This window comes from Ambystoma mexicanum, chromosome 1p, assembly GCF_040938575.1.
Source record: "Ambystoma mexicanum isolate Mex_15411 chromosome 1p, UKY_AmexF1_1, whole genome shotgun sequence".
NCBI lineage: Eukaryota > Metazoa > Chordata > Amphibia > Caudata > Ambystomatidae > Ambystoma > Ambystoma mexicanum.
The window spans coordinates 1,490,769,463-1,490,797,225 of record NC_090921.1 but is presented as its reverse complement, the minus strand read 5'-3'; positions in this window follow the sequence as shown (position 1 = coordinate 1,490,797,225).

The window sequence follows — 27,763 nt, the reverse complement described above, 5'->3', positions numbered from 1 at the left end:
ATGTGATGTGTAGGGAACACTAATGGTCACTTGAGTGCACATGCATATGTGGAGTGCATGTCCCTGCAGAACCACACACTTGCACTCGGATGCACTCCATGTACTCCCACCCTTGCATATCCATGTGTACACTGTTTGCCTTCTGGTGCCCACTGTGTCCCGGCAGCACATGTTCTGTGACCGATTATGGTTCCAGTACATGCCAAATTTGATGTTTGATGTAGTCTGTCACTTAGATGTGATGCTCAGGGTGTGCATCACACGCAATGGCTGTTCACTGTGCTGTGCGCTGAGCAGTGTGATGCAGGAGTGGGACACTGCACACATGAGCAGCAGTGTTGATTTTGCAATGCATAATGTGCATATAGACAGGCATTCATTGTGATGTTACGTCTACGACTGTTGCAATGCATTTGGAAACGACTTATTTTGGGTGGGACATTTTGTTGGTCTGTCATTTCATCTGATTCCGGGTCAGGCATCATTGTCCGATGCCACTGTACATTTAGGACATGTCAATGTGTACCTTATTGTTACTGCGTCAGTGTATGGGTATTGCTTGCCATGTCATGTTGATGTTTGGGAGGGTTTGACTGACATGACAGTGATGGCCATGGCCTGTTTTGCAGGTGTGTGTGATGCACACCTTGCATGTCCAGGTCATCCGCTTCTCAGAGCAACTAGCTGGGGGTAGGTTTCTCTCCGCAGCAGGGCCCTCCCCCTGGAACAGACTTCCTGCCTGACTTGAACTTGAGGGGAACCATCTCCAGTTCTTGAAGCACCTCAAGACCTTCCTCTTTGCTTCTGCTTACTCTCTGCCTCTCCCTTGCAGAATTCTTCACTGGAACTGCACAGGAGCTGCTACTGGGACACTCTCACCAACCTCGGTCCCTGGCCCAGCCACTGTCCACTTGCACTGCCACCCTGGCAACCCCTGCACTGCAGTACTGTCTCTCTATCCCTACAGCCCTCCCTTCCCAGCACTTGTCTGCACTTACCTTTGCAGTTGCCACCAGGCGACCTATGTATTATTCTTTTGGCCTACTTCCCCTGTACTGGACTCCCCCCCACCCTTCCCCTTTTCCCTTCCCCCTACCCCTGCACTTGCACAATCTCAATGACACCTGGCCTAGTAGTACCGTTCTCTGTGTTCCCTTATTCCCCCCCCCCTGCCTCATTGCGCCTTGGAATACTTGTGTATGGCCCATGTCATGTCACATGTCATATGTGTGCATTTTGGTTGCACAGGATAGCTTGTGTTTAAGTAGCTAGGGATGCAGATGATGTGGCACTTCCATGGCAACTATCTCAGGGTGGTAGGGTTGTGACAGTTGACTGTCACTTTGTCATCATCGATTGTCACCTGGTATGTGCCAGGCCTGTGTGCACTCCGCAGGGGTGGGAGTTTAGGTGAAAAATGTGGCCACAAGCTGGGTCCGGGCTTCCTCGCCACGTGCCCTGTCCCCTCCCATGGGCAGCGCCTGTGCCTGTGGTTGGGGATGTGGGGGCACCACCATGTCCACCGGGACGCCCTGCCGTGTTGCAACATTGTGCAGGACACATGCTGCCACAATGATCCTGCACACTACTGGTGGTGCATAGAGTAGTTGCCCACCAGAGCGGTCAAGGGAGCGGAAACGTGACTTGAGCACTCCGAATGTGCGCTCCACTATGCCCCTGGTTGCAATATGGGCGGCGTTGTATCTTACCTGGGGTGGTGTGGTGGGGTTCCGGATTGGCGTCATCATGTGGTTGCTCAGAGGGTAGGCACTGTCCCCTGGGGAGGCGATAATAATTGAGATTATTAGGGTTGGGATGTTTGTGTGTGTGTGACATGCATGCATGTGCAAGGGCATTTGTACTCACCTAGGAGCCATGTGTCGCCATGCTGCCCAGCTTCCAGGGCCCGGCTCAGGGCGGACATTCTGTATATGAAACTGTCATGGGTGGAGCCAGGGTAGTTTGCATAGACAGAGGTGATGATTCCCTTTGCATCGCATACCACCTGTACATTGATGGAATGCCAGTGCTTGCGGTTTCGGTAGATGTGCTCAGTGGCCCTAGGTGGACGTAGGGCCACATGGGTGCAATCTATGGCACCGAGCACTTTGGGGAAGTGTGCCACCCTGAAAAAATCCAGGACAACGGCCTGCCTTTCTGCGGGTGTTCTGGGCATGTATATGTGCCTGCGGACTGAGGGGCGCGCTGTCATGATTGCCAGTACCTGGTGTAGGCAGCGTGACTGCGTGGCCTGTGAGACCCCCCCCACTATGGCAGTGGTCCGCTGAAACGACCCAGTGGCCAAAAAATGCAAGACATTGAGCAGCTTCTCCAAGGGGCTCAATGCTTGGGAGCAAAGTGTGGGGGATGTGAGGTCATCTTCCCACTCCTTGACCAGGTCTAGGATGATATGGGGTGGAAACCTATACCTGCCGTAGACCTGGTCGTCAGGCATCCCAAAAAGGCTTGTCCGTGGTGCAAAAATGCGTGCCCTGGCTATTCTCCTCCTCCTGCGGTGTCCCACAATCAGTGCAGCAACAAATGGGGCATTCATCGTCGCTGTATATACGCGTTTGTTGTTTGCGTGCACTTTTATGCTGTGCGTGGGCGCGGGACGCCTCCGTGTGGGCGGACTCGTTGGTTTCCCGTATTCGGGTGTCATCGCCTGTGATCGGAGGGGAGCGAGCGTACACGCGATTGGCCTGGGTACGTGTGTTTCGGGGTGCGCGGGTAGTTCCACACGCCATTGGCCTGGGTACGTGTGTTTCGGGGTGCGCGGGTAGTTCCACACGCCATTGGCCTGGGTACGTGTGTTCCGGGGTGCCGTGAACTTTCACACGCGATTGGTTGAAATCCACGTGTGTTCTGTCATCACGTGCAATGAGGGATACTCCCTCGCACGTCACGTCACAGACGCGCTCACGCGCTGAGGGCCTTTGGTCCAATGAAAATGCGTATGCGTGCAGACGCGCTTACGCGCTAAGGGCCTTTCCTCGAATTACACGCTGACGTGCAGAATTTTCACGTGCCAAATCACTCCGTATCAAGCTGGCCACGCGTAAGCACACGGAAGACCACGCTCCTGCCCAGAAGGCCGAACTACTGCCCCCCAGAGCCCCGAGCACGCTCCCACCTGCCATCTGCTGCTGCCTGACTGCCTGCTGCCCACGTGCCCTGCCATTTGCTGCCTGCACATCAGCCAGGAGTGCTGTTGGTGTGACCACCCCTGCGGGAACCAAAGACTCCCGACTGGGATTCCATCGCTCCACAGCCCAGCCCCAGGACCCAGTTGCCCACCCACTCCTGCCTCTGGGGTTGTCATGTCGGGGCAAACTCCATCTGTGACCACTGACAACCCCCGGCCAGAGAGGCAGAGGGGCACCAGCTTCAGTGCCACCGAAGTTGGTGTCCTGGTGGAGCAAGTCCTGGGGCAGTATGATGCCCTCTTCGGAAGTTCCCGCGCCGACAAGGAAGGACGGACTCGGATCTGGACTGACATCGTGACTGCCATCAACGCGGAGGGGGTGGCAGTCCGCGACTTCCAACATGTCAAGAAGCGCTGGGAGGACTTCAGGTCCAGGACCCTGAACAAGGCCCGGCGCCTCTTGAAGGCAGCGGGGACCAAGGGGCGCCGGGGCCACTTGTCGGAGGAACAGATGAGGGTCCTGGAACACATATCCCCAGCGCTCCACGTCCAGGTCCTTGAGAGGCAGACCCGTCTGGAGTCGAGCAGTGAGTGTACATGCATCCTGATTGTGAGCAGTGCGTGTGGTGATTGTTCAGTAGTGTGCAGGTTGCACATCTGTTTGTATGGGGTCGAGTATGGGTGCGGGTGTACAGGGCCGTGGGTCTGACACATGCGAGGGCTGTAATGTGTGAGACATGGATGGTGCCTGTGTGTGTGGGCTTGCATGCCAAATGCAGTTGTGTGGGCACACAAGTTTGTATGAATGTGTATGTGAGTAGACATGTCCGTGATGTCACGCATGTATGTTGTTTTCAGCTGCATGTATCAGCGCTGTGTACATGTGCATGTGTGTGTATTTGACAAGGGTGCAACAGTGATGCAACATGGATGCATGTGACAGCGGTATGTGGAAGCCTGATGGGCAGATGTGACATGGATGCCCGTCTGAACACTGCGACACTTGCCAGAGGTGTACACATGCATGCAAGTGTGGTGGTGTGTGTATATGTGTGGTGCACTTCCTGTGTTGCATGTGATGTCTGGCTCACCTTTGGCTGCTCATGCTGTTGTATGTGTATGGATGGTGTTGGCAGTTGCGATATGGCTGTGGTATGGCTCGTGTGTGCTAGTTGTAATGACATGTGTGTTGGGGATCGTGATGACATGTCTGAGGTTTGCCAATGCCACTCATGTACAACTGTCATGTGTGTATGTGTCCATTGTACATTGCCCTGATGCGTGTGTTTTGTTTCTCCCTGTCTGCAGCGTCAACTGATGAAGAGGGCGGAGAAGGTGCTGTGGAGCACAGCAGCGGGGATCCCACCGCCAGCCGGAGACGCAAGGCCCGGCTCCCCTCCCATGTTGTCATCTCGTCGGGGAGTGAGGAGTCCAGTGCCGCGTCCCAGGCCGCAGCTGCCGGGGGGAGGTCCAAGAGGCGGAGGTTGCAGTTGGACTCCTCGGCAGCAGAAGGGGCAGCTGGGACCCCACAGGGCCCAATGGGGGAAGATGGCACAGAGTCATCCAGGTTGGTGGGGGGTTTGGTGGAGGAGGAGGCCGTGCAAGCACCAGAGACGGGGTCTGGGGGTGGGGATCCCACTGGTGCTAGTGGTGCAGTGCAGGACCAGGGACAGGAGGCAGCACAGGCCGCCGCGGAGGTGCCTGTGTGCAATCCTGTCCCTGATCCTGTCCCTGCATCATCTTGCACCAGCAGGGATGCCTATGTCCAGACCAGTTTTCAGGCAGGGGATGAGCTGACGTCAACTGGCCTTCCTCTGCCTGCGGACGTGGCTATCCAGGCCCGGGTTGAGCCTGTCCTGGCTGGTGTGGCGTTGCGTCAACGGGCCATGCGAGGTGACCTGCAGTCTTTTCATGAAGAGACTGCACGTCATCTCGAATGGCTCGTTTACCACGTCAGCCTGCTGGGACAGGTCACCCAGGCCGGATTCCTCCGTTTGATGGGGCTTGCCACGACCCCCTCCTCAGCTGGACCCCCTACGCGCCAGTCGTACTCTGTGCCATCTTCCCACCCATCAGTCACCTGGGTGCCCTGTGGAGCTGCCTCTGACGGTGCGGCCAGGCTGGTGGAGGAGGCATCCCTGCCACAGTCGGGAGTCGGACGTCCAGCAGGGGTGGCCACGTCAACGACTGCACCCCAGCCGGCGGAGGATGTGCAGGCAGCAGGAGGCAGTGCAGGGGCAGAGGCATAGCAGCAGCAGCACCATGGTGGGAGCCATGAAGGCTCGGGGCCTTCGACATCGGAGGGGCAGGCATCGGCCGGAGGGCAGGAGGACCCAGGACAAAAAGTGTCTTCCGTGTGGCAGCGGTTGGGCCACGCCATAGATGCGGAGCGGCAGCGGGCGGAAGAGGCACGGCTCTCAATGGTCAGGGCGGAGAACTCCATGCAGAGGGCCCTGAGGCGGGCCGAGTGCCTCGAGGCAATCCGCAGGGGTTTGGAGGTGGACACGTCGACGGCCCTGCGGACCCTCGGGGCCATGGAGGAGGACCGCCTCTGGGACATTGAGGAGGAGTTCGATGATGCCCTGGCCCGGCACATCCAGAAGTGAGCCGTGGAACTAGCCCGCTGCCCTTGTACATAGTTATGTAGGTAGTGTTAGGTTTCATTTTTGTTTTTGTTTCATTTGGACCTTTTGGACATTGGCCACATTTTTGTATATATTTTTTTTATTAGTTAGTGTAGTTAGATAGGTTTCCTTTATTTTGTTGGGATAATGGACCCTGGCTTCTTGCATTGTACATAGTTGTAGACTTGTACATACTTTCTTTTTTAACATTCTCCATGGATCAATGGCTTTTATTTTTATTTCCCATTGGATTTTGTTTTGTGGACATTGACTTTGTACAACATTACTTTGGATTTCAATATTCATTTTTTTTTTATTTTGAACGGACATGCTTCTTTTCATTTTTTTACATTCACATTTCTGTTTCTTCATTTTTGATTCTATTCATGTTTCCTTTAATACATTATTTTTTTGTTGAACTTCAATGTGTGGTATCTCATTGTTTTCATGCATTTCATGTTATGTGTTTTGAGATTCACTGACACCCATTGGGTGTATGTCAGGGACATGTGTTTGTTTCGGAACTTGCAATTGGTGTTCTGTGATGTAATTGCAAATTATGAGTGGGTGGATGCAATACTCGGGTGGGTGTTTTGCATTTGGGGGCTGACCATAGAGACCAGGGTTCTGGATTGTGATGACATGTTGGGTGGGGAACATGAGTTGGACATGGGTGGGGGCCTGGTGGAGGCTGCCCCTGCACTGCTGGGGGGTGGGGGTGGTGGGAGACATGGGTGGGGGTCTGGTGGAGGCTGCCCCTGCACTGCTGGACGGTGGGGGTGCTGGGAGACATGGGTTGGACATGGGTGGGGGCCTGCTGGCAGGTGCCCCACAGTGCTGGGGGGTGGGGGTGGTGGGAGACATGGTGGGGGCCTGGTGGCAGGTGCCCCACAGTGCTGGGGGGTGGGGGTGCTGGGAGACATGAGTTGGACATGGGTGGGGGCCTGCTGGCAGGTGCCCCACAGTGCTGGGGGGTGGGGGTGCTGGGAGACATGAGTTGGACATGGGTGGGGGCCTTGTGGAGGCTGCCCCTGGTGACTGGGGGGGTGGGGGTGGTGGGAGACATGGGTGGGGGCCTGGTGGCAGGTGCCCCACAGTGCTGGGGGGTGGGGGTGCTGGGAGACATGAGTTGGACATGGGTGGGGGCCTGCTGGCAGGTGCCCCACAGTGCTGGGGGGTGGGGGTGCTGGGAGACATGAGTTGGACATGGGTGGGGGCCTTGTGGAGGCTGCCCCTGGTGACTGGGGGGGTGGGGGTGGTGGGAGACATGGGTGGGGGCCTGGTGGAGGGTGCCCCACAGTGCTGGGGGGTGGGGGTGGTGGGAGACATGAGTTGGACATGGGTGGGGGCCTGGTGGAGGCTGCCCCTGCACTGCTGGGGGGTGGGGGTGGTGGGAGACATGGGTGGGGGCCTGCTGGAGGCTTCCCCTGGTGACTGGGGGGTGTGGGTGGTGGGAGACATGGGTGGGGGCCTGGTGGAGGCTGCCCCTGCACTGCTGGGGGGTGGGGGTGGTGGGAGACATGGGTGGGGGCCTGCTGGAGGCTGCCCCTGGTGACTGGGGGGTGGGGGTGGTGGGAGACATGGGTGGGGGCCTGGTGGAGGCTGCCCCTGCACTGCTGGGGGGTGAGGGTGGTGGGAGACATGGGTGGGGGCCTGGTGGAGGCTGCCCCTGCACTGCTGGGGGGTGGGGGTGGTGGGAGACATGGGTGGGGGCCTGGTGGAGGCTGCCCCTGGTGACTGGGGGGTGGGGGTGGTGGGAGACATGGGTGGGGGCCTGGTGGAGGCTGCCCCTGCACTGCTGGGGGGTGGGGGTGCTGGGAGACATGGGTTGGACATGGGTGGGGGCCTGCTGGCAGGTGCCCCACAGTGCTGGGGGGTGGGGGTGGTGGGAGACATGGGTGGGGGCCTGGTGGAGGCTGCCCCTGGTGGCTGGGGGTGCAAGGGTACATGCGTTGGTGGGCAGTAGTGCTAGTTGATATGTGGGTTGGCTGGTGGGCATGGCCAAGGTGGATGGGGTGCCTGCAGGACATGTGCTGGGTAGGCCCCTGTGGTGTGAGCCACCTGCAGGGGCCGTGGAGGGTGTAGAGGGTACACCTGGGAGGACCCACACGTGCAATTCACGTGTGCTGCTCCCCGCGCACCCCTGTAATACACATACCCTGATAATATCGCGTGTGTAACTTCCCGCGCACCCCCGAAATACACGTACCCCGCTCAATCGCATATTTGACTTCCCGCGCACCCCCGAAATACACTTACCCCGCTCAATCGCGTGTGGAAGTTCCCGCGCACCCCTGAAATCCACGTACCCGGCCAAATCGCGTGTGGATCTTCCCGCGCACCCCTGAAATCCACGTACCCGGCCAAATCGCGTGTGGAACTTCCCGCGCACCCCCGAAATACACGTACCCCGCTCATTCGCGTGTGTAACTTCCCGCGCACCCCCGGAATACACGTACCTCGCTCAATCGCATATTTGACTTCCCGCGCACCCCCGAAATACACGTACCCCGCTCAATCGCGTGTGTAACTTCCCGTGCACCCCCGGAATACACGTACCTCGCTCAATCGCGTGTGTAACTTCCCGCGCACTCCCGGAATACACGTACCCCGCTCAATCGCGTGTGGAACTTCCCGCGCACCCCTGAAATCCACGTACCCGGCCAAATCGCGTGTGGAACTTCCCGCGCACCCCTGTAATCCACGTACCCGGCCAAATCGCGTGTGTAACTTCCCGCGCACCCCCGAAATACACGTACCCCGCTCAATCGCATATTTGACTTCCCGCGCACCCCCGAAATACACGTACCCCGCTCAATCGCGTGTGTAACTTCCCGCGCACCCCCGGAATACACGTACCTCGCTCAATCGCGTGTGTAACTTCCCGCGCACTCCCGGAATACACGTACCCCGCTCAATCGCGTGTGGAACTTCCCGCGCACCCCTGAAATCCACGTACCCGGCCAAATCGCGTGTGGAACTTCCCGCGCACCCCTGAAATCCACGTACCCGGCCAAATCGCGTGTGTAATTTCCCGCGCACCCCCGAAATACACGTACCCCGCTCAATCGCATATTTGACTTCCCGCGCACCCCCGAAATACACGTACCCCGCTCAATCGCGTGTGTAACTTCCCGCGCACCCCCGGAATACACGTACCTCGCTCAATCCCGTGTGTAACTTCCCGCGCACCCCCGGAATACACGTACCCCGCTCAATCGCGTGTGTAACTTCCCGCGCACCCCCGGAATACACGTACCCCGCTCAATCGCGTATTTAACTTCCCGCGGCGCCACTTTTTTGATGCGCTGGGACTCTACCGCCTGCCTTCGTGTGGCGGCCGTGTTTCAGCTTGTGCGTGGCTTTGGCTGTGCGTGGCTTTGCCCTATTCCATTCCATGAATACGTGTGGTTCGAGTGCGTGTGGGCGTTCCCTCTGCTTCCGTGCAGTACATCCCCAGTTACGCCCTTATTTTCGCGTGTTGTTCCCCATTCCGCGCGTTACGCCCCATGTCCCGCCCACTTTCTGGTGTGTGCGCTGAGGTTGTGCGCTTTCACTGTGCGCGTCGCGCACGCCTTTCGCGATGTTGCAGTGACTTGTGCGCCATGCACGGGTTTGGCGCACATCCCGCGGTGAACACGCGCAGGGACTTCCATGAATCGCACGCGTGCGTGTGCGCCTGTTTTTTTCCGCTTGCGCATGCTTGCGCCTGCTTGCGCCTAGATTTTCGGCGCACGTTTGTTCCATGAATCGGCCCCTTAGTTCTGAGTTCCTTAAGGTTGTCTTCCCTTTGGTGAGTGCTCACCGGGGTGGCTTCAAGCTGCTCAACCTGGCGTTCCCACTGATCCAACTCTCCCCTCAATTGTTTCCTAATGCCCCCTGCTTTTGCGATAATTTCTCCCCTCGTCACTACCTTAAGAGCGTCCCACATCGTACTCAGGTGGTCAACGCTCCCCCTATTTCTTTCAACAAAGTTATCTATGAATTCCTGTAGTTCTTCTCTGAACGCAGGGTCACTGAGAGCGTCTATCGGCATCCTCCGCATAGGGATGGGGGGTCTGGGGCCAGTTTGATTCCATTCTATTAAAAGCGGGGAGTGGTCAGAGATGGTTCTGCCTAAATGCTGTGCCTCCTCTATTTGTGACTGTGCCTCCTCTATTTGTGACAGGTGTTCTTTGCCTATGAAGATGTAATCTATCCTCGTGTGGAGTTCATGCAGGGAGGAGAAGTATGAGTACCCCCGGGAATCCGGATGACGTTCCCTCCAAGTGTCGGCTAGATTCAATCTATTTGTTAATAGGGACAGAGCTGTGGTTGCCGGTGAGGGGCCTTTCGGGTGGGGCAGGGATCTGTCTAGGTTCACATCATGGACACAATTAAAGTCTCCCCCCCAGAGAAAAACTCCATGCCTGTAGGGTGCGATTTTAGCATACCTGGCGTTCAAATGAGCTGGGATGTTAGTATTGGGGAGGTAAGAGTTTATTATGCATACTTCTTCATGTTCCAGTCGACCCCAGAGTATGACAAATCTCCCCTCAGGGTCAATATCTGACCTGATTAGATGAAATGGGAGTTGGGGGTGGATCCAGGTGTACACACCCCTTGCAAATTTAGAGTAGGTAGTGCCCACTCCCTGTCCTCCCCAGTGTTCCCCCAGCCTGGCCAGGGAGTCCGCCGTGCAGTGGGTCTCCTGCAACAGTGCTATTTGCACTTTTTTCCTGTTCAAGTATGACTTGATTCTATTTCGGCGTAAGTAGGTTCCCAATCCCCTCACATTCCATGTCATTATCTTTATTTTTGCGTTGGATGCCATGCCGGGTCACTCAGATTGTCACCGAAACAGTCCGGCACCCATCGATGCCTTCAGAACAATTCTCCCAATCCCAACCATCCCCCCACCCGTCCACCCCCTCCAGCAGCATTTGTTTTGCTTGTGGGAGATTTTGTAACTTGGGTAACTCCCATTGCCTTGAATGGGGAAGATGAACAAAACAAACTAAACAAAACAGTAAAACCTTGAACTGCCCCCAGCAGTTGCTTCAAACTTGCAACGCTCAGGGGTCCCGAGCCTTCCAGACCAGTCCTGGTCATCCGGATCGGGCGGCGTGTAGGTAGATTACCAACACAGTTTCCGGAGGGGTGGGTCATTCTGCAGGTGCTTGTGTGGTTCTTGGAGTTCTTGCCCGATCAAGCGTTCGTCTCAGTAGGACTCTGGTATAGTGTAAATGTCTGCTTGACTAAGCTTGCGGTTAGAGATCTCGGTATACCTCTTAATTCAGTGTGGAGATGGTCATCCCATTTCCGACCTCGGGGGGTCTTCCTTGTCGTCGGCCAGGTTGTTATGTTCTAGCCACAAATTTGCTGCGGCTGGGGTCTCCAGGAATATAGCTCTTCCTTTGTAGAGAATCTTGAGGCGTGATGGATAAAGCAGCATGTATTTTAGGTTGAGCTTTCTTAGTTGCGCTTTTATTGGAATGAAGGAGTTCCTTGCTCATTGCACAGTGGGGGTGTAATCTGGGTATATGACTATTGTCGAGTCCTTCCGTTTGATCTCGCCTCCTTCTCTGGAGTATCGCAGTATTATTTCCTGGTCGCGAAAATTCAGAATTTTGGCTATAATTGGGCATGGGTGTGAGCCTGGAGGTGGACGTTTCTGGAGGGATCGGTGGGCTCTTTCCACAGAGAACCCCTGTGAAAGGTTCCCTGGGCCAATTTCCTGCAGCAGGAGCGTTTCAACAAATTCAGTTGGGTCTGAGCCTTCCAAGTCCTCGGGGACCCCCAGCAAGCGGATGTTATTTCGGCGGGCTCGGCCCTCGGCGTCCTCTGAGCGCGCCTCCAGCCTTGCCACCTTTTGTTCCAGATCCTGGACTCTCGACTTCAGGTCCTGGGTGCCTTCCACATTCTCTTGTAGGGTGTTTTCTGCTTCCGTCACCCTCTCCGTGAGGTTGCGGGCATCCTGACGCATGAGCTGCATATCCGATCTCATCTCCTCTATCTTCCCCTCCACTGACGTGGATCTTAAAATTGTAAGTGGGGGGTCATGTCAGTGCAAGAACACACAAGAGTTAAACCATGTTTATTCCATTTCTTAGGGCCGCTATCGCCTGCAGGACTTGCACATGCTTAAGGTCTTCACCCTGCTGAGGGGGCTCTTCTAAGGTTTCCTGGGCCTGTTGTGGTAGCCTTTGGGGCCTGACTGTCGTAAAGGAATCCATTGTGACCAACTTCGGCTTGGTTTTGGTGGGAGACATCACCCTCCTTAGATCCTTCTGCTTCTGGACCAGGTCCTGCTTTACAAGGTATGAGGGTCTCGCTTATGGCCCTTGATCAGTGTTTCGGAACTGGAGTTACCCACTGAGGTTTCACAGGCAGAGCCCCCTATCTGGCCAATGTCCAATAGCTGCAGTTATAATGCGGACCTTGCAAGTTCAATTTCCCCGCCCACAGATGCACGCAGAGGGGGTACCGTACAGACCGGCTTCTGGCTATTTCAGGGGGGTTCGGCTTTCCGTGGTGTTTCAGCCGCAAGTACTTTTTATTGTTCCAGGTGCCAGCTCCAGCAGCAGGGGGCCCCTGGGTTAACCGTCAAATTAGTAGTCTTTCCACTGTGCTTGTTATGCCGCCTGCTTAGCTCCAGGAGAACCCCCGCCTGCCAGTGGGTAACAAAGTATGGCTAGGAGAGCCCCAGGCTCCAGGTGAGCCAGCGAACTTAGCCACCTTCACCTTACTTATTCGGAGACTCAGAGGTCGCCATGGTTTTCTCTCCGCAGCCTCAACGGCACCGCCGTGGCCGATCAAATGGTCTGCGCTCACCCCCTTGGAGGAGCCGTAATGTTCGTGGGCCTCTCCGTAACGTTGGGGCTCTGCCACTGTCCTAGGGGTCAAGTTGTAGGCACCCCGCTTGCAGGCAGCCGTGCACATTGGGGTCAGGGGCCTCCGGTAGGGGGGTAATGGAAGGGGCGCCCCACGACCTGCGCTGCGTTATGCAGCAGCCCACCACCACCACAGCTCTGGCAAGCCCGCTCAAGTGTGGTTCCAATCAGGCTCACCTTCAAGCCCGGAACCTCGTCTCCGTATCCTCACGTCTCGGCGGACAGGCCTGTCCGCCCCGCTTCAGCATACCTAGTCCTCCAGTGCGTGTTGTCATCGCTGGAGCCGTAGGGCACCAGCCTCGATCCCCCGATTTTGTCTTCTGGTCGCGGGAGCCAGGATGCGGGCAAGGGACAGCCCGCCTCCGCAGCAGTCCGCAAGGTTTCTCAGAAACGTAGCCTTACATTAGCTTCGGTCCTCGGCGGTCGTCGTCATCTTGCGAGTTCTGGGAGCGCGAATTCCGGCTTCCCGATTCGGGTCTCCGGTGCTGTTTTATGTTAATGTCCTTTGCCCCCTTGGTACAGGCAAGTCCTCTTGAGTGCGACACCAACCTCTCCGGTGTGCGGACCCAGTCCACTCCCCCTCAGCCCAACGGGTCCTCCACTGCATTCCGACGCCGTTGGTGCTGCAAGGCTCCTGCCCCGATCCCTCCGTCTCCTTGACTCCCTGCTGGAGCTGGGATACGGTCAGGGGAGCCGGCGGGCGGCCCCTCAACGTCAGCGCCAGAGAAAGCTCTTCGTCGTGTCGGTCTGCGGGGCGTCCTGGGTCTGCAGTGTCAATTAGCTTCTCTCCTTCGCGGGCACCGCCATCTTGTGGGTCCGGGGGGCGTGAGTTCAGACTCCCCGTTTCGGGTCTTCTGTTTTCCGATTCGCCTCAGCTACGCAGTCGGGCTCAGGTAATCGGATCCCCTTCAGGAATATGCGTTTGTTTTATTCCGCAGAGTGGTTTTTAGCGATAGTTATTTGGTTATCAAGGATCGCGGGACGGAGCTCCGAAGAAACCTGTCTTCACGGCATGCCTACTGGCCACGCCCCCCCCCCCAGTCTGTGAAAGTTATAACAGAGCGTCGACAATGGGCTCTCGTGGTGTAGTCGTTTAATGCTATCCCTCAGAGTCACCGTCCGCCCTTCCTCCACCCTGCCCCTTTCTTTCAGTTGTCATGTCCCCCCCACATTTTCAGCAAAGTTACTCCACTGGTTACTGACAGGTTTAAACAGCGATGATACACTGATAAGGACCCCTCAATGATGCCATAGGAACAGCTAATATGAAACTAAGAGAGGATTTATTAAGGAGAAAAGAACCTAAGAAAATGAAACGGGAAGAAATCAGGTTTATTGCACAGTATAGTATTAACAGCTCATTCATTTTGGCAATTTTAAACCAGCACTTGCTCAAAATGGATGACTTTCTTATATAATGCATTGGTGACAAGCCAGCAGAAGTTTGAAAAAAAGATCCCACTGTCTGCAACAAACGGTCTGAGTTACTGGTAGCCACCAAACAAGCAAGTAATTGGCTTACATTGGCCCAACCAACATCAGGATTCCACAAGTGTGGTACTTGCATATTGTATGTAACTTCCATAGCAAATGTGTAGTTTACATGATCATATGTGTATGTAAAAAATACTATGTTGGCAGCATGATCATGGAACTGAGAACGGATCATAGAGCATCTCAACACTTTGACCAGCACAGACATGAGATTCCCACTGACCCAACATTAGAACAAGCATCAATAAGAAAGATGTAAGTTTTCTTGCAATTGATCACATCAAGGCATCTATCATAGAAGGGGATCGAGAAAGAACTCGGAGAAGAAAAGAGGCACGATATATGCCAACTGAGAAGCACAACAATGGGACTCAACACAGACAGTGAATTCGAAGTGTTTCTCTAAACTGTGATTGTCTTTGCCTGAAACGCTAGTGGAGCTACTATGCAGCTTTATACAATGCACTTTCTCAAGGGTGCCATGCGGTAACAGAAATATATCATAAACAGTGATATGTAGCATGTAATATATAACATTCTACTAAACATGAGTCCAATCACTGTACGATTTACTTTTATATTGACTTATGTATACATTAGGGAATGCATCTGAGCAGATGTGAATGATCCTGTTTAAAAAAGAAATTGTTTTGTGGTAATAAATATGGCTCCAATATTGACATGCAATATGAAATACGCAATATGTGAATATATGGGAATGTAACTAAGCAGATGTGAATTATTACTTTATCCAGAAATGCTTTGTGGTAATAAATATTTCACCAACATTGACATGCAACATGTAATATCTAACAGAAACAATATAGTACTCCAATGACTGGACTACTGACTTATATTTAGATTGACCTGCATGTACATCAGGGAATGTAAATGAGCAGACATGAATGTTTGCCTTAATTGAATGACAACTTTATAAGTTATATCACACTAGCATATCTGTTGTATAGGAAATGCACATGGGCAAACAGCTTAATGTTGGCTTAATGCACCATTATATACTTAAATGCATTCTCTCTCCTTTTTCAACATGATGATGCACAATCATTAACTTGGACTCTAAGACAACATTTGCTCTGTTTTAGGCACATGGGTTAACAGTTTAATGTCACATATATAAGTAACAAATATGGTAGCATTTCACCAATACGTAATAGTGTCTTGTCGACTATAACCCCATTCAATATTAACTCCTCTTAGTACGGCATACCGACACTAAACACTGACCATCATCAGATGACCTACCCATATGTAGATCCACATGTGTGATGTGTCCTCCAATGGCAATTAATGGCTGGAACACCAAAGCAATCCAAAATGGAGCGTGCACCTGGCAAGAAGTAACACGGTTTATTGCAGGCCCAGACACAGCTGGGAGAGCACTATCCAAACAGCACAGTGGAACAGAACTGAATGAAGGGAGCTGTCAGCGCCACCTACGGTGGATAAACATTTGATATGTTCTCACAATATTAGTATGAATAAAGTTTGCATCAGTCCCCTATGGCTAACTATATGCTACCCACTCATAATTGGAGAAGGCCATCTTAACCCCTTCTGTCCAGCACCACCCCTCGTGATGTCACAAACCTTCCCACATTGCCCCAAAACGACATTCATTGTGCTGACCACTGGAACTTTATTATCTTGCCAGTGGCCAGCTCTCATGAGACATACATAACACCATGCGCTTGGAAATGGGGAGACATTCACACAGCATGCAACGAATGAGGTGCCCCGCTGATATTGTCAAGGACACAGAACAATGTTGCAACTCAGGGACACCAAACATCTCCCGTCGATTGATCCCCTCCCGACTCACCTCCTACCCCTGAAGTCCTTTTCTCAGACCCATCTGCCAAGGGGCGATTTGAAACGTCTTACCCTACCATGATTTTCTTCCTGTTTGCCTGTATTTGTTAGTTGGATCCGCATATTTCCCAGCAAGTGCCGAGGTACCTGGCTTGCCGACCTTGTAAATATCGGCTGAACCCATTTCCCAGCAACTAAGGTATCTGGGAATGATCAGCTTGCAACATTTCTCTAGCCCACTGCTGTGGCTGAGTGCTCAAGAAATTCATGTCTGCCCAAACACAGGGCCTGTCAGTGCAAAAAGACAAGTGGTTTACTTACCTGCGGCTTATGTCCCAAATGGCTGCTGCGTGGTTCATATTGTACTGTAGTATGCCTTCTACCACTTGCCCCTGTCCTGGATCCCTTTCCCAGAGGGCCCCCCTGGGTGCCCACACCCCCACTCTTCCCCACAGACTTCTCTAGCTGCACCTGCGCACATGGTGAATACGTTACACTTTGTGGCTATCAGTGATATCCCCCCTACGGATGCACCTTCCCCTTTCCCATCACTCCAGCAACTGGCAGGTGCGCCCCCATTGGCACAGCTGAATCTGCATCTTTACTGCATCCCCGCTTGGATCGATCTTTCGATCAACACTATTTTGACCAACATACTCTTGCTTACCGTTTTGGGGATTCACAACCTTGTTACTCTGTTCATATCTCCCCTTTCTTGCTCTAGTGTCAAGTGTATTACCATATACACGTGCCCATTGGCTGAGCATGCCACCCAAAAGGCATCATTCTTGTCCACATTTGCCTGCGGCACTGTAAGTACCACTTGTGTATCACACTCATTTTCGCATGGAGGGTACGAATTTCCTCGATGGCTTCAGTTTGCGTCCCATTGGCTGCATCATTTGCCGGGTTTATGGTGCAGCAACTGCTGCCTATTATGTGGCATACGCCACCCTCCATTGCTGTTATCATATCCAACACGTAGCGATTCGGAAGTGCCCCTAATCTTACAGCACAGTTCTTTCCTCAGCGCATTGAGTACCTTCTCTGTCAAATATGCAAGCAGCAGGACTTCATAGCGGGTCACTTGCACCCAAATAGCATTAGTGGCTGCTTGTACCCCAGGGAGCAAGAGGGACACAAAGAAAACAGAAGCCTTTGAAAAAACCCTGAAGTGGGATGGGATGGCGTCCAAACTTTGTGATGATCCTGCCGACCAACAATTACTACTCTGCCTCTTTCTGTTCACTGTGTGCTGCCGACTTGTTTGCGCCTTTTGTTTCTTCACCATTAGTGGGCGGTCGTTGAAGCATGACGAGGTAAGACAGTCCCTCCCAATCAGGAGACAGTTGGGCATATGCCTGGGCCCCACATGCCCACCAATGATCCTTTACCACTGGTTTTCCACTCTACAGTGCTGGTATACTCATCACCCTAATGCAGCCAGTGTTGGCCCCCAGATATGTGCAAGACGCTTTATGTGGACAAGCTGATGTCTCTCATCTATGCATGTCAAAGATGCACATATTCGTTCCACATTGCCTTGCAACTGTCATTTATTTTTGCAACTACATTCCACTCAAACCCTAACAATCCTTCTGTTCAACACTGCACCATTCCCCCTTCCCATTTGCCGTCATGGAACACTGATCCCTGTATCCTCATTAATGGCCTCATGTGGCACCATGGAATATTGTGCCCTGATACATTTTTGCAGTGCACTCTGCTGTGAGTTGTAAACAATTGCTCTCCTATCCTTGCATCATCTGTTTCGTATTATAGTATTATGTGCTTAGTAGCCTTGTTTGTGGGCATTCTCCCTAACTGTATATAGTTGTCTGCATATACATTTCCCCCTTCATCTATCCAGTCAACGGCCACTGTGTGCCCCTAAAAGAGGCCTCAAGTTTTATACAACGACAAGTGCATTATGCACCCCTCCAACCCCACTGTCACTTCTTGGGCAAGAAAAAGCCTGGGCGAACCTGTGAAGTGTGGGATGAGAGAGCACACATAACAAGTGTCATAAGCCCTCTCTCACCCACACGCCCCATAATGTCATACCATACATTGCCAGATGCAGTGTCCTGCCTTTCCCCAATTGCATCATGAAATACATCTGCATTGAATATTCTCCTTTTTGCACTTATCTGTTAGTCAGTATTTGTTATAGTGCTGTCTGACCCTTTATATAATAGAAACCATAGAAAGGAGAGGAACAGAAAACATAGAAAAAAGCCAAAACCATACCAGATTAATTTTCTGCTTTCTATTATAATCAACACGAGGCAAATTGTCCACCTCCTCCGCAGGCCTCCTGTAAAATCTAATGGCAGGAAAAAAAAGTCAATGAAAGTTGTGTTACACTCCTCATCAAGTTGGGCTCCTCTCCTCTTCTCCGAGGGACCTGGCGCTGTTGTCTCTGCAGACATCAGAAAGGTGAATCTATCCTTTCCTGTCAGTCACTTCACAGCAGTGGGTGTTGCGTAGACAACTGTTTAAGGGCTGGTAAAGTGCAGTTATTTCCACTTATGAACAAAGTTTATAATTAGTATTTTATCTCCTGGGTAGAGAGGCGCAGCTGGTGGAAAGGCTTATTCTCCTTGGGTATCTGTGAGTGATGACTCTGTGGCCTGTCGGCTTGAGCGTGGGTGCATCTGGTGAGATACATGTGTTTTAGCTTTGGTAAATTCGGTCAAGTATGTCTGAATTTCTTCACTGAGGATCTGGGCTGATCTATTAGCTTCCGTGCAGGAGTGAAAGGGACATCAATTCTCCTGCCAGTGACAATTTCGTGAGGAGTCAAAGGGTGATCCACGCCAGGTGAGTTGTGGAATGCAAATAAAGTGAGCGGTAAGCAATAAAGCCAGTTTTTGCCAAGCATCACTGTCAGCTTTGCCAAGCATTCTTTAAGTAGGCAGTTTAATCTCTCTACTAAATCGTTGACTTGTACGTGGTACACTGAGCATAGGTGGTGCTTCATCCCCAGGAGGGCAGTAACCACCCTGAAGAGATCATTGGCAAAGTGTTACCCATTATCAGACCTTTATTCATCACACATGCCCCACCTTGGAAATACCTCTAATACCAAAAGTGTAGCCACCGACTTTGCATCATTGCGGACACAGGGTGCCACTTCAAGCCAATGTGAAAAAGGATAAAATGCAACAAGCATGTTCCTATAAGAGGCAAATCTGTTTTGCATGTTGACATTGTCAATATGCAAGTGCCGGAAGGCCCCCTACAGTCGCAATAGTGTTGCCCTAACAGCTTTCAACATATGCCCTGCCAGGACTTTCTGGCAGGTTACACAATTTCCTGTGAATTCAGCCACTAATTCATACAGCTTGGGCATAAACCACTTTTCATTTATTTCTGTGGCCACGTGTTGTTTTGACATGTGGGCTTCTAATGAAGTTGCTCTAATGCTACATTAAGTAGTTTTCTGGGTATCACCGGTTTCCCCGTACTAATTTTCTTCCACACCAAGTCAGTGGGGGAAAGAGAACAGCCCCTCTGTATCAATTTCCTTGGGAAATAAAGTAATGGCTGCTGTGGGGGCGGCACACTTTATTATCGCTATCTCTACTGGGATCATCAGCAACTCAATTAGTTGCCCTAGCAGTTCTGCATGCCTTAGCAGGGACTGTAAGGAACTCATGGTAGTAAAAGTAAAGACGGACACAAGTGATCACAGTTGAAGGGTGTTTATTGAACTATAAATGCAGATGGTAAAATGCCTCCGAGGGGCCGGGTCCGTCACGTAGTCCTGGATGGCACCCTTGATATCCTCTTCGGTGGTCAACGTCATCCGCTGGCCCAGGTATTCAAAGGTTAGAGAGAAGGGGTAGCCCCTTCTGTATCATACCCCCTTCTCTTTTAACAGGTGTGTGAGGGGGCGGCACATCCTGCGCTTGGCTAACGTATATGCGAAGAGGTCCTGGAAGATGGAGACCTGGGAATTATTATATGTGACTTCCTGAGCTTTTCTGGTGGCCTCCAGCACCCGAGTCTTGTCGGCGTAATAGTGGAACCGGACCAGAATCGATTGAGGTCCACCCGCTCGTCCTCCCGCCCTGTGCACCCGGTCAAATATGAGTTCGGTGGTCATCTCCTCTTCGAAGAGGAGGGCTATAATGTCTTGCACCACACGAGTGACCTCTCGCTCCGTCTCCCTCTCTGCCTCAGGAACCCCAAAGAATCTGAGGTTGTTTCTCCGTTCCCTGTTTTCAAAGTCGTCCATTTGTCTCGACCTCTCCTCCTCCCGTCTTTCAAGGGCAGATAACCTCATGACCATCTCCACCTCCAGAGTCGCTGAAGATGACTGGCTGGATTCCACCTGGAGGAGCCTATCCTCCACTTTGTCTATTCTTTGGCCCATTTTATCGAACTTTTGGGCAAAGTCCGAGCGCATGTCTCTTATCTCCTGCAAAATGGAGGCAAAGCCCCTTTCCATTGCCTCCGCCGAGGGCGCCGAGGCTTCAGACTGGGCCATTGCACTGTAGTGGGGCGGGCTGAGAGTGCGGGGCCTGGATTCTTGGTAATGGTATTTTTGTAGCTTCCTCTGCCAGCCCATCCGTTTGCCCGGCTTACCGTTAAGTGTGCCTCGCTCCTGCGGGGGCTACAGAGGCACCTGGCGGGTCCACTGATAACTCGCTCTCCCCTTCCTGGGCCTCCCGGGTGCTCGAGCAGATGCTGTCGGGCGGGCACACGCCCCGCCAGCCTCAGGCGGGGGCCTCACACCCAGAGCGGGGGTCTTCGGGGGTCCACTGCACACTCCAGGGGGGGCGCCTCGTTCCCTCCGGGGGGGCGATGTGCTGATCCGCCTATGGTGGTGGTGGTCATCAGGCCCGGGGAAAGGTGGGAGGGACCCCTCCTCCGCAGATCCTCAGCAGTTCACCCCGCCCGATCGGGGGCCGTAGGAGAGGGTCGTCGCCGCGCCTGCAGGTGTTTTACTCGGTCAGCGGCGGGAGACAGTTTCGCTGTTCTGCTGGTCTCTCGCGTGGGGCTCCAGTCCCGGCGCGGAGGTAGGCCTCTGGATTAGGCGGCCTACTGCTCCTCCCCCGCCCAACTCTCCTGAGGCGTTTTCGCCGCCGAGGCCGCAGCTCTGGATCTAAGCCTTCCGGGGGGCTACCGAAGCCGCTGTTTTTCTCGGCGGGGGCCCCGGGGGTTAACTGCTCGTGTCGGCTCCTTCGTTCTCTGCGGGGGGGGTGCCGGGGGGGGCTCAATCCCCAGTTCGACCTGGCCGTTGGCGGAGCATGAGTTTCAGGCTGCCATTGCCTGTGCGCCCCCCGGTTTACCCCCCCCAGTTCCTTTTTTTAATTAACTTTGGTTGATGACTTTCCACCCCGGATCTCCCTCTTTCGGGCTCAGACCCCTTTCAGACGTTTGCCTCCCTCCTTTGCGCTCACTGTGGCTTGTCTAACTTTCACAAATCTTAATGTCTTTTTAAACAGTTCTTCGAGCTTCGCCCCTTTTTGTCAGCATCCCTCTGTTGGGTTTACTCTGGCCAACTTTTAAACACACTGTTCATGCACTCATTTCACCAAGCAGGATTAATTTCCCTTAGCTTCTCAATCATCTGTCGGTCAAATACTTTCGACAGTACAGATGATTTTACAAGACCCCTGTATCACCACTTTGACCTCTTTTCACCTCTTCCCAAGGGCTTCTGGTTGCGGTAGTTTCTACCGTCGGATAATCGCCCAGAGTTTCCTGCCTGAGCACCCACGTGGTGCCGGCCTTCTCTGTTGCTGCTTTTTCCCCTGTTTCCTCAATCGTATCTTTAAGCATTTCCAAGTTCAAATTAGCTGTTGGCTACTTTTTGTTCAACACAGTTGGGTTTCTTATCGATTCTCTCCTTGACTCACCGCCTGTGATGAACTGTTTGCCTTTCTTTATCCTTGGAGTCAAGGTTTGTACAATCAAGACCAGCATCCTTCCCCGGGACTAGGTTATCAGGGGAGGTGGGTTTTGCGTGCCGTAGACATCTGCTGCAACACACACTGACTATTGTTCGTGCTCTTATAATTCCTTCTGCAGAGGTTTCACAGGCCTTGGTTGGAAAGGGGTCACTTTTCTCATTGTCACCCTCGCTAAATGCGCCGTCTTTCTCCTCCTCTTGAACTGCTGTGCTGAGTTAGCTCTCATGTCGTGCGGTCTGCCTTGCTCATCCTATGCTCTTGTGCTCCACCTTTTATCCCTGTGGAGAAGGGAAAGGGCCATCAGGTGTGTATGATTCTGGATAATTGCCTGTCTTTTCCTCACCCTTTTATTGGGACATGTCAGGGAAATGGCTCTGGTGTTAGTCCGTTGTCTTTCATGCTGTGCGAAAGTGTTCGTGTGGGAACGGGGCAGGCAGTGTTTAGTAATAACAAAAAACAGTTATTTTTCCACTGGTTAGATGCGCTGCTAGATCAAGTTCTGAAAGCAACCACCAATGGAATACAGATCGCGATATCACGAGTGCCAATGTCAGCATAAAGGTAATTCTCAAGCGGATCTTGGGAAGATGTTTTATTCATATTCAAATGCCAGAGGAATTTGCTGACACGTGTTTCGACCTTCAAGGGTCTTTCTCAATGCAAAACTCTGTGTTACAAACAATGCAAAATGCAAAAAGCAAAGCCATGTTGATTCGTTGCACAATATTCACCATGAAACATTCATGTTAAAAAAAACCAAAACAAGTGGGATCAAGGGCATAGATCACAGGGGTGACATAAAATGCATTGCAAAACAATTGTGTTCCAATAAATACATTACCAAGTCAAAATGTGCATAAATGTGCAGGAACATGTCATCGTGAAATACAGCCCCAACAGCAGGAGGGAGAAAAACAAACACATTGAGCCACTAACATTGAGCCACTAACAACTGTCATCTTGTGTGAAGTCCTGTCAACATGCTCATATCACAATGGATTACTGTTAATATCTGCTAAGGCCATGCGGTCTGATTAACATCTTAAATTGAATACTCAATTGGTCATGCAAGGATTATAGATACGTGTGTAGCAATAGCCAGAACCCAGTGCCACCGTCCGTCGTGTTGTCTACTGCACCCGTCAGCCATTTTAAGTGTATGGGTGTGAGCTAATATCACCCCTACTCCATAGTGTACTAATGTGACCTATGTGTATGGCGCAAGATACCGATTGCCGTGCCGAAATAGTGACTCTATAGTGAAAAAACAGAGTAATACGTGTTGAGAAGATATGTCACCAAGAAGCATTATCCATCAACTGGGCATCAAAGTAGAGTCAATGGTAGATTGAAAGTTGGAAATGGAGGATCTCTGATCCTGTGTGCCCTGTAGAAAATGGTAAAAATCATCTACACTCGCTCGAATACACAACAAGTCATGATGCGCTCCATAACCCAAGCAGGGGGTTGGCCAAATAATGAATTACCTGTTGGTTGTGTAGTAATTACTTGAACCGGTGCAAATGCTGCGTTGACTCGGTCAATTACAATCGTGGAATATGATCCATAAATGAAATGATCTGATAAGCCAACAACAAAAAATGACGTACGTGTTGAGAAGTTCAAACGGTATGAGGTGCATCTTACACACTGCACAAATATTGCTGCCTTACGCGTGATGTTTTAACGTCAGTGCGAACCGTCCGATGTGAACTAGGTCGCACTGCATTCGTCCAAACCACTCTATATGAATTAGCGAAAGGCACCTAATACTTGCCTGATGCGTAACTTGTCACGTGCTAATGCGTAGTCACGTGATCATGAAACTCGCAATCTAATAGATAATAAGTCTATAGACCGATGAATAAAGCGCTGATGTCTGTATTTGACATCATGTAGGTCGAATGCATATTGTTAGATGTAACAAGAACTGTGCCCATAGTGAAACGTGCTACATAATGTGCTTAACTAGGCAATCAATACTGAACAAAAGTAAAGAAAAGTAAAAATATTTGCACAACTAATATAACTAATTCTAAAATCATTAGCTGACAGGCGCAGTCCCGACAGTACGGCCGGCACTGGGCTCAACCAGTGCCACACAAATTTAGCAATTAGCTGCTAAGTCAAAACAACATGAGTGAGCTAATTGAGTAATGTTCGTCCATCTGAAGCACAATGTGCAGACCACGCACAACTGCCTATTTACAGAAAAACATGTAATTCAGTGTCTTTATTTAGACCCATAGTGGTGCATCTGAGCCGGCATATAGTACGTGCTTCCAGCTTGCGCAATAATGCTTGACGGTCACCCCCCCCTCGGGCGAGCACGTGCTTGCATTAAACCAATAAACCTTATGTCTTTCACATCATCCATTTGGTGGTGTTCTTGCCAATGGATGGAAATGGGCAGTTTAGAATCCAGACTTTTCAAATGAGAAAAATGTTCTCTAATGCGGGTTCGCAATTTCCTGATTGTGGAACCCACATATACCTTACCACATACACAAAGAATCCCATACAATACATATTTTGTTTTGAAGTTCATGAAATCACGTATTTGAATGGTGAGACCATTGTGGCAAGAAAAGGAATCAGAGCATATTGTGAACTTACAGAAATTGCGCATTCCACATTTAAAAAAACCTTTGAGTTTAGGAGGTAACCAAGATAATTGTTCAGCAGGAGCAGACTGAGGTGCTAAGAAAGAGGGACAAAGATGTCCTCTGATTGTCTGATTGCGCGTGAAAATAAACCTGGGCCGTTCTGATATATAAGAACGTAAATCTGGATCTAACTTAAGAATGTGCCAGTGTTTAACAAGCAATTTATATAGCAAATCTGTATTTTGCACATACCTGGTCATGATCTGCACTTCTGAATAACTGGTAGATTTATTAGTCTCTCGGACAGTTAACATGTCCTCCCGTGCTATGTCACTTGCTCGTTGCATACCTTTCTTGATACATTTACTTGGGTAGCCTCTTCTCCTGAACCTATCTTCAATTAATGCACATTAGTTTTTGTAGACCGTTGGAGTACTACAATTTCTGCGGGCTTGATAAAATTCACCAAATGGAATATTGTCAATGACTGATCGCTTATGGCAACTATTTGCATTAAGAATAGAATTGACAGCCGTGGGTTTTCTCAAAGTTTGTGTGTGTATGGTCTGATTGGAAATGCTGATTCTTAGATCCAATAATTTTATTTGGGTCGGGCTGGCGTATCCAGAAAATTCAATGCCAAATGTAATGTCATTCAGATAGTCTGTGAATTCCTGAAAAGTATCAATGGTACCATTCCATATGAGCAATAGATCATCGTTGTACCTTTTCCATTCCACAATGTTGTCCCTAAATTTATGTGAGTTGAAGATGTAATGGTGTTCAAAGTTCCCCATGAAGAGGTTGGCTAATGATGGAGCATACTTAGCCTCCCATGGCCACTCCCCTAGTTTGTACATAATATTGGCCATTACACAGGAACTGATTGTGTTCTAAAGTAAACGCCAGGAAATCTTTAATCATAGATACATGTTCCGTATAAGAGGCAGAATGGTTATAAAGGTAAAGTCTATAGAGGCTAGTGCCAAATTGTGCTGTTTTACAGTATATAATGCTTTATCATCAAATCTCGCTAATAAGTAGTGATCCGACCATTTGATGGATGATAACATTTGTAATGTGTGTGTTGTGTCTTGTAAATAGGATGGGAGCGTGGTAACCATACTTTTGATCGCAGTGTCAATATATTGTGACAGACCTTCTGTGGCCCATCCTAAACCACTCATAATCGGTCTAACCTGTGGCAATTCATGGAACTGTTTGTGAATTTTGGGCAGAAGATACATCATGGGCATGAACGGAAATGGTCGATACAGATAGTGTTTTTCTTCATCAGTAAGTAGACCACGTGAGTGCCAATTTTGAATAAGGGTGAATAAATTAGTTACTGTTTGTTGTGTAGGATTCCCAGTCAATCATTGGTAGAACCAGGGGTGGCTAGATGGTCATTAGCCATCCTAATATAGTCAGATTTGTTGAGTATAACTATATTCCTGCCTTTGTCGGCTTCTTTGATGACTATATTAGAATCCTGCATAAGGTTGGTTAGTGCCTGTTTTTCAGAGTTGGAAAGATTGTCATGTCGATTAGGTATGTTCTTTCGATGAGCAATGTAGTAATGTAAGTCCTGTGTGACAGCCTGATAGAAGGTATGCATTACATTCTCATTCTGGGATGGTGGTACAAATTTAGAGAACCGTTTATGTTCTGGTAATTTCAAATTAAGCTAATGCCTAATTCCTGATGTATTGATCCTTCTGTGGTGCTAGAGTCTACCGTTAGGGACATGAGCAGTGTAGTATCCTCGTTATCAGCTATGGTAAGCTCACTTGCAGAGTACAGAGTACTCCTGGACTTGTATTGTTTGACCTGAGTATGAAAGAATTTGTGGAGTTTCAACTTGCGTATGAATTTGAAGAGGTCTATTTGGAAATCAATGAGATCAGGCTCACGACTTGGTGCGAAAGACAAACCTTTATTCAATAAAGACAACTCTGCCGTGGTAAGTGATTTGGAGGATAAATTGCAAACTAAGTTTTCAGAATGGATTTGGCTTGGAGATTCCTGAGACTGGACCTTGTCTGTCGTTTGTTTATGTTGCACCCTGTATCTGTCCCTGGATGCTCTTCCTCTTCTTCCTCAGACGATGTGGTGGTTGTTATGATAGCTCTCCCTAAAGGGACAGCAAAACGTACATGTTTGTTTGTGGTGGCATTATAACTGGGGATATTTCCCTTCTTGTATCTTTTAATTTCTGCCATAAAACCCCTTCTGCGATGAGATAAGATAGGGATTGGATTCCACCCCCTTACGCCTTCTATTAGATTAGGGTGTTCTTCCTCAGAGTCTACCTCAGAGGAAACAGGTGTTGTCGTGGGTGTCTTTACCATAGGCCCAATGTTGTCTTTGTCATACTTTGCCTGAAAAGTGTAAACTCTGTCATTGTTCTAGTCTCTCTCATCCCGAATTTTATTTTGAAATTTGCGAATTTTAATTTCATCCTGATAATCTTTCAGTATGCTGTGCATTTTGTCAAAGTTATTTTCTTTTACTGCAGTAGGATTGGCCATGTCTTCTATTTCTTTACGTAAAATGTCAATTTGCCTGGAAACCCTCTCATGTTCGCGTTCCGCGTGCGTGATCAATAACTTAACATTTTTTCAGAACTCAGGGTTAGGTTCTCTTCCCATTCCTGGGTGAGATCTTGATCCTCAGCGTTAGTGAAATCAGGAAATATAAGTATGTGTAGGCCTCTAGGAATCATGCTATGTTCTATATAATTGGCCAATGATGCTTTTTCCCAATATTTATTTATTTCCCATTTCGACAGACTTTCTAATCGAAAGAATTTGTTGGCCAGAGTTTCTTTTGGAAGCACATACTATATGCCGGCTCAGATGCACCACTGTGGGTCTAAATAAAGACACTGAGGGGCCAATTCATAGAATTCGGCGCACAAGTGGCGCACGCGGCTGGCGCACAGTGTGCGCGTGCGGTAGTCTGCGCCAGCCGCGTGCGCCGAAACACATTCAGGCGCACAGCGTATTCATGGATTCCAACATCCACAACCAGCCGTGGCGCAGCGACCCTGCAGCAGCGTCAGTTACGCCCCCAAGAACGCCCCTTGCGCAGGGAAAAGCCATCAAAATCCCCAATCCAGCGCAAAGGGCAGCAGCAAATGCAGAGCGGGGAGCGTGTATTTCAGGGGTGTGCGGGTGTCCCCACACGCGATAGGCCTGGGTACGTGTATTACAGGGGTGCGCGAGAAAATCTACACGCGATTGGCCTGGGTACGTGGATTTCAGGG